This window comes from Trifolium pratense, linkage group LG3, assembly GCF_020283565.1.
Source record: "Trifolium pratense cultivar HEN17-A07 linkage group LG3, ARS_RC_1.1, whole genome shotgun sequence".
Taxonomy (NCBI): Eukaryota; Viridiplantae; Streptophyta; class Magnoliopsida; order Fabales; family Fabaceae; genus Trifolium; species Trifolium pratense.
Window position 1 is genome coordinate 21,863,109 of NC_060061.1, and position 8,557 is coordinate 21,871,665.

The window sequence follows — 8,557 nt, forward strand, 5'->3', positions numbered from 1 at the left end:
AATTATTTGATTTGTTATTATGAAAAAACTGAACGCTTCAAAATTCTCAATCTCATCTCCCAAGCTACTCAAAATTCTCAAATCTGATCTCCCAAACTACTCTCTTCCAAAGACATAGTCATGTAGTCTAAGGGAAGAGTTCTTCTTTTCGCGCTTGCACCGTTTCTCACATGCCCTCTAAAATGACCAAAATATCCTCTCGCAATGTAGAGTGTGACCTGTATTCGCACCGTAACTAGTGAGTGGCAATTTTTTTGGCCCAACCCCAACGTCTGCACTCATCACGTCCCCCATATCAAAATTTCTCGGAGAGGACGTAGTTGAAACAATTAATTTATCTGATCCATAGTCATGTTTCCTTGACTTTTTTTAAAAAATATATTTGTTATGTTAATTTCAATGTTCTTTGTTGTTGTTATGCAAAAATCCATATTTAATATTATTCTGGTCTGGAAGGCGTTCGCACTGTAGGAAGCGAACATAACAAAGGTTCGCTTTGTTGAAAGCGGACTTTGTATATGTTCACATCCTAACTTGCGAACCATGAAAATTACAGGTTCTGCAGAAGCAAACAATATATATTAGAGCTTATGCAAATTTTAGTATAAGGAATGAAGAACGATTACATAAAAAATGAGTTTATTACAACGTAAAAAATATTAGACAAAAAAATTACATTGGAAAAATCTTTATTGGACAAAAATTACATCAAAATTAAAATAAAATAAAGACCAGAAGAGAAGGACCACCAGGGGGATAAAAGAAGGGCATGTTCCTCTTGGAAATTTTTGTCCTCTTAACGAAGAAGAACAAGGTCAGATTCTTCATCACTTTCAGCAAATTTGCACTTAGAAGGCCAATGTTCCTCCTGTGTTTTTAATCTAATCAAATTAAAAGTCTCTCATCGATTACCATATCACTCATAACAATGGTCACTAAACAACACTAGTGGAAATCAATATGAGTAACTGACGACGAACTATATGGTCGTTTACACGAAACTAACTATAATAAAAACAACAAATAAAGTAAAAAAATTCAAGAATGAGGGAGAATCGGAGAATTTGTGTGAATTTCCCTTTTATAGAATTCACCTAGAATTTTGATTCACTGAGCCATGTCATTGTCTTCCACGTGACCAATCACATTTGGTCACGTGGAAACACATTTTGACTGTGGACTGGTCGATGGAACATTTGGCCCAATACAACCAGGCCCAATATGCACTAATAGCCCATGCTGCATAATAGCCCATACCAGCACTAACCTTTGAGCCTTGTGCTTGGGGGACTGTGGACCGGGCGATGGAACATTCGGCCCAACTCAACCAGGCCCATCGCTATATTGGCACTAGCCCATAGTCCTCAAATAGCATGACAGGCCCAATCCTAATAACAAACCCTAACCGCATGGTAACCCTAGTTCGCCCACGATCTAAGCCACAAAGGGCACGTGATAAATACCGCCTTGACGGGATAAAATGGATAGACCCACGATCTCCACTACGCCATAAACCTGGAACGTGGGAAATAGGGGCTCCAAGGCCAAAAAACAACTACCTCTGAGTTCTATAAATACTTGACCCCTGAGGGAAAGAGGACAAGACAAATTCAATACTAGTCAGAACCATATACTTGTTTGGTGATCCACCAACGAATCAACCCCCTAGTTCCTTAGCAGGAACAAACTGCATACGAAACAATTTTTTTTTTACTGCCGCCAAGTTCGCTATGTAACATACGAAGGCAGTTCGAAGAGTAGCATGCGAATATTTTTTTTCCCAGTTTTCATATTTTTACACGTTCCCATCCTACATTACGAGGGGGTAGAATTGGAAAATTAAGAGGCCCGTGAGAGACTCGAAAAACATGAAAAGAAGAACTCCTAAATGAAATGACGTCACAACTATTGTCCAAAGCCCGTAAATATACCTCTTGGGCCAAGAATACCAAAAATGGGCCTGCGACATCGGGTGTAACCAAGGGACAACCATATTTGATTCTTTTAACAGTAGAGGAATCTACTTGTACTTCCTACCCCTCTCCAAGTTCCTATACCCCCAAAATTTTGACTAAATTCTATGTTGGCCTCTCTAGTTCTTTAGAAAACCTCTTAGTTCCCAAATTTTCTCTCTACTGTCGTTAATTTGTAGGAACAATAAGTTTCAGTTCCGTTTCTAACATTTTATGAGTCATAGGCAAAAGTGTGAGAAAATCTAAGAAGATTTGACTAGAAAGAAGTCCTCTCGCCGGAAGAGAGACATGGAATCCCACCAAAGGAAACCTGTAAATTCCATGCTCATGATTTGCTAGCCTGTCGTCATAAAATCATATTTTCGTTGACAATATGGATCGAGAAGGAAGAGGACCCTTTGAACGGGTATTATAATTACCAACGCTTTTAGCTTGCTTTTTCTATTTTTTCTTCATGTGTTTGGAGACTAACGGTGTGAACATATCTTTATCCTCATGTTGTTCAGTTGATGCCTTATGTACCACAAGTTAAAATATCAATTACATGGAAAAACTTAAAATAACCTCACTTAATTTTAGGACAAATCTAAGAATATATTAATGATGGATGAAAAAGATAAGTTAAAGAAGATGAATGGATTTGAAGAATCGTCTTATTTGGTCTCTTAGATTTATTTTAAATTTTAAATTGTCTTCTATGTTGTCGGTCCTTTACGTTACTCATGTCAAGTTGTCAACATATGTTTGTTTCAAAGAAGATAAAATTTCATAGGTAATAAACTAGGATAACGCGAAAGAAAACTACAATTCCCTAGACACATACGAAAAATTCATAGGAAAATCCGAAAGAAAACTACAATTCTTCATTTAAATTACTTATTTTAATAAAAGAGAAAGCAATGTAAATGACTTATTCGAGACCAAATAAATTATCCAAAACCATCATTCTTTGATGGACAAGGAAGAAGGAAGATATGAATATATGATTAAATAAAAAATTGAGAGACTACTAAATTTACAAGACGTCGTGCAGGTAAAAAGATACATAAAAAGTGTAGTATCTGAGAATAATAATATAGATATACACAATTCAGTTGATAGAAACACTATAATATATCGAATGGACCAAACATTTAAAATTTATCATTAAATTGAAAATTAAATGTACACCAAACATTTTCTATAAATTAATCAGCTATATTTTACGGACCAAAGGTATTTCATACAATGATATACAGTGTGAGTAAATAAATAGGAAATAAATTTTTTGGGAAATATGAACCGAACTTGAGAAGCTTCACACAACTCACATGCCACATATCAATGCTTTCAACTTAATAGCATCCACAATGGAGCACTCTATTTTTGAGTACTTAAATGGTCCCACATAGACACATCATCAATTTATTATTTTTTTAATAATAGTACCTAATAGGTACTCAACCCCTCCAATGGAGCATTTCTTAAAAAGTTCTAAAATGGGTCCCATCAATAACTCCACATCATTAAAATTTAAAATATAATTTAAAATAAAATTGCCAAATTAATTTTTTTTGAATATATTAAATAAAGTGGGTCCCATAAAAAGAAGAGAGAGAGAGTTCTTATATTAGAAGTGGTACCTATTAGGTACTAAAATATTTTGTGCTCCAATGGTAGTACCTAATAAATACCATGAGTACCTAATAGGTACTACACCATTGGAGATGATCTAAATCCATCTCTAAACAGATACCAATACACGATTCCAACAATCATCTTGTATGTGCAAGTGTGTTTTTTTGAAAAAATGGGTTGTTTACTTGGTGTTGGTGCTCGAGCAAGGAGGAGAGGAAAGAAGCATGAGCTGTGATATGGTGTGAGAGACTTAGGATAAGATTCAATAGAGCTGCATAATCCAACTATTAATCTCATGTGGTTCAAGGTGGGAAAGTTTTCTACTTCACCATACTAAATGCTACCGTCAATTTAAATGAAACGAATGTCTCTCCAAGACGACATACCAAACAATATTTAATTTAGACAAAAATTTCATAGGAAAACACGAAAGAAAATTACAATTCTTCATGTAAATTGCTTATTTTAATAAAAGAGAAAACAATATAAATGACTAATTCGAGACCAAATAAATTATCCAAAACCATTATTTTTTGATGGACAAGGAAGAAAAAAGATATGAGTATATGATTAAATAAATATTGAAAGAGACTACTAAATTTACGAGATGTCATGTAGGGAAAAAGATAAACAAAAAGTGTAATATCTGAGAATAATAATATAGATATACACAATTTAGTTGATAAAAACAACGTACGACAGCAGTTTTCTTAATAAGCGCTGTTAAATATGGACAAATGATAGCGTTTTAAAGCGCTATTATAGGTATCAGACCTATAATAGCGGTATCAGTAATAGTGTTTTAAAACGTTATTAAAAGTCAAAACAAGTGTTATTAAAGGTCTCTTTTTGTTGTAGTGATTATAATATATCGTATGATTGAAATCTATCGTTAAATTGAAAATTCGAATGTACACCAAACATTTTATATAAATTAATCAGCTATATTTTATGGACCAAACGTATTTCATACGATGATATACGGTGTGAGTAAATAAATAGGGTACTGTACTACAGAGGACAACAATTACAACACAACCCAAGCAGTAAGCAGTAAGCAGTAAGAAGCATAATTCTCAAAGTAGTCGCGTTGTGTCCTCCGCTTCTTTTATTTTTTGACAAGTGGCCCCCGTTGTTTTCTTTGGGTACAATGTGGCAAATTGGCAATGTGCCGTCTTCTTTTGCTAATACTCTTTTGGATGTATTAGTTTCAAAGAAAATTACTCCCCTAATATTTTGTACTATATACATTTTGTACACGTTCTCCTTTTAATTATATATATATATATAGGGGTTTGCTAACTTAGACCCACCTAAAAACATGAAGGTCTAAGTTAGCAAGGTGCGCCTTTTCACTTTAGACCAAAATACACTTTTTTACTATTTTAATATAGTTTCAAGCCAAGAGTAGTTTAGTAAAACTGATTTGATGTTTTAACATGAAGGTCTAAATTAGCAAGGTGCACCTTTTCAAAGTTGAGTAACATGTTTTCTTAAGTTGTCATTTTTTTATTTCCTATGTTGTTTATTTAGATTGCATATATTTATAATTAAATGGGTGTAAATTAGCAAATGAGTACACCAACATTTAATAAAATTTACATAACTAACCCTCAATTTTCTAGTGTAAAATAACTAAATGTCAAGGGTTGTTTGGTCTAAAGTGAAAAGGTGCAGCTTGCTAACTTAGACCTTCACGTTTTCATGATGATGATGTTGTTGTTTATTCAAAGTGGGAGAATTTGTAGTGATGATGATGTTGTTGTTTATGTTGGTCACAATTGATGATGTTGTCTAGGGGTGATCGTATCCGAACCAATCCAAAAGTAAAACCGCAAATCGAACCAAACCAAACCGAAAACCGCAAAAACCGCATTTGGTTTGGATGTATTTGGATGGCTTTCTTACTGAACCGCAAACCGCAAAACCGCAAACCGCAAAAACCGCAAAAACCGCGGATAACCGCAAAAACCGCATTAAGTTACTATTATATATATTTATATTCCAATATCGTAAAAGAAAATATATTTATATTCCAATATACATGCCCAATTACCAAGTCAGTCGACCAAATTAATCGAACTTCAAGTTGTTTTTATTTTTTGTACTGAAATTTTATTTTGGTGTTGTAATGTTATTTTAAATAAACAAATTTTATCGGTACCGTGATGTTATTTTGAAAATTCAATTTTTTTATATATTTAAAATTGTAAGTTACTATAATGTTATTTTGGATAAATAATTTTTGTTGGTACTACAATGTTATTTTGGAACTTCAATTTTTTATTTTTTTTTATGCTTAAAATTGTTCGGTACAATCGTTATGTTTTAAACCGCACCAACCGAACCGATCCAAACCGCATTGGTTTGGTTTGGTTTGGATGACTTTTTAAAAATCAACCGAACCAAACCGAACCGCATGCATTTTTATCTCGCGGTTAGGATGACTTTTATGCTCAAAACCGAACCAAACCGCACCGCGATCACCCCTAATGTTGTCAGAAAAGAGAGTGTGTTGAAGTGAGTGCTATAGAAATCAGAACATTCCTTAATCTAATTTCCTTGTACATGATACTCCCTCCGGTCCTTTTTATAAGGAACACTTTGAAAAAATCACATAGACCAAGGACACACATTTAACATAGTTATTTTCATTTAATACTCTTATAAATTTAAATTTATTCCATGTTTACCCTTATTTAATTACTTTTTATTCAACTAACTTACTTATTTTTAAACTCTCTTTCATAATAAATAAGGGCATAAGTGAAATTGAACATTTAGAACATTTGAAAATTGGTCAAAGTTTCTTATAAAAAGGACCAAATTTTTTTCCCAAAATGTTCCTTATAATAAGGACCGGAGGGAGTATATTTTATGCTGTTGAAAAGTGGAAGATATACTGGAGTAACATGTCAGTGTGGTAGTTTGTAGTGATGATGATGATGTTGTTTATGTTGGTCACCAATTGATGAAGATGTTGTCAGAAAAGAGAGAGTTAAAGTCTGAGTGCTACATAAATAAAAAATCAGGGGGAAAGATTTATGAAGAGTGAGAGAATTTGTATGATGATGATGATGTTGTTGTTGTTTATGTTGGTCATCAATTGATTGATGAAGAGATTGTCAAAAAAAAAAGAGAGAGAGAAGGTTAAAGTCTGAGTGCTTCAGAAGTTGATCATCAATTGATGAAGAGGTTGTCAGAAAAGATAGAAAGGGGGTTAAAGTCTGGGTGTTACATAAACCAATCAATTGGGGTTAAAGTCTGAGTGCTACAAGTTTGGATGAAGAAGAGATCAAGTCAAATATAGAGTAAAAAGTGGGGAATTAGTTGTCAAGTTAAGATTAATTTTTTTAATATTTTCATTAAAAATAATGACATGGTCAAATAGAAGAATATTATTTGTAAAAAAAAGAAGAGAATATATTTATAAAAAAAAATAAAATATTATTCGATGTCTATGTTAAACTGCATCCTCTTTAAATGCATTTTTTTTTATTTAAAACATACAAGAAATAAAAAAAAATATTGTCAAAAAAAAAAAATCCCTAACTTGGAATATTACCATGCGGCGTTTCCGTGGTTTGACCGCTACCTACACCTCTCTTCCCTAATCCTTTTTTATTTTGCCCCATTTCATTTTCCTTCATTCAATTCAATATTCTCTCTTTGATTTCCTCAGCAGCCATTACCAATTCCAAAACTCAAACCCATTAAGTTTGGGTTTCTTCAAACCATCCCAATTTTAAGCGAGAATAAAAATTATAACTCAAAACTGATATCTAACGGGGATCGGATATCCCCAACGGGGTTCGGGTTTCCTGTTACGTATTTTTTCACATGAATTTTTATTGTATTTTTGTATATTTTTTATTAAAAAAAGAAGTTAAAAGCCCAAAATTTATGTGTTTCAACAATTTTTTTAAATAAAGTCACTAAGTTTGGTCCAGTGGTGAGAGATTTGAGTAGTATGTTATAGGTCTTGGGTTCGATCCCAACTCATTGTAAACAAAAAAAAAATTAAATAAAGAAAAGAAATAGAGAAAACAGTTTATTTATTACTCAAACTAAAAATAAAAAATAAACATATGAATGTAGTTTAAGAGATTGCTTGAGAATTTCTAATTTAAAAGAGGTAAAATATACTGTCTCCATTACCCGCCCCAACCCCGTCTTTAAACAGATACCAACACACAATTCCAACAATCATCTTGTATGTGCAAGTGTGTTTTTTTGAAAAAATGGGTTGTTTACTTGGTGTTGGTGCTCGAGCAAGGAGGAGAGGAAAGAAGCATGAGCTGTGATATGGTGTGAGAGACTTAGGATAAGTTTCAATAGAGCTGCATAATCCAACTATTAATCTCACATGGTCCATGGTGGGAAAGTTTTCTACTTCACCTTACCAAATGCCACTGTCAATTTAAATGAAACGAATGTCTCTCTAAAACGACATACCAAACAATACTCAATTTAGACAAAAAATTCATAGAAAAACGTGAAAGAAAATTACAATTCTTCATGTAAATTACTTATTTTAATAAAAGAGAAAACAATATAAATGACTAATTCGAAGATATGAATATATAATTAAATAAATATTGAACGAGACTACTAAATTTATGACATGTCATGTAGGGAAAAAAATAGATAAAGAGTGTAATATCTGAGAATAATAATACAGATATACACAATTTAGTTGATAAAAACATTATAATATATCGTATGGATTGAAATTTTTCGTTAAATTGGAAATTAGAATGTACACCAAACATTTTCTATAAATTAATCACCTATATTTTATGGACCAAAAGTCAATGATATACGATCATGTACTACAGTGGACAACAACACAACCCAAGCAGTAAGTAAATAAATAGGGTCACATATCACATTGTGTCCTCCGCTCGCTTCCTTTATTTTGTGGCCTCCGTATTTTTGACATGTGGCCCCCGTTGTTTTCTTTGGGT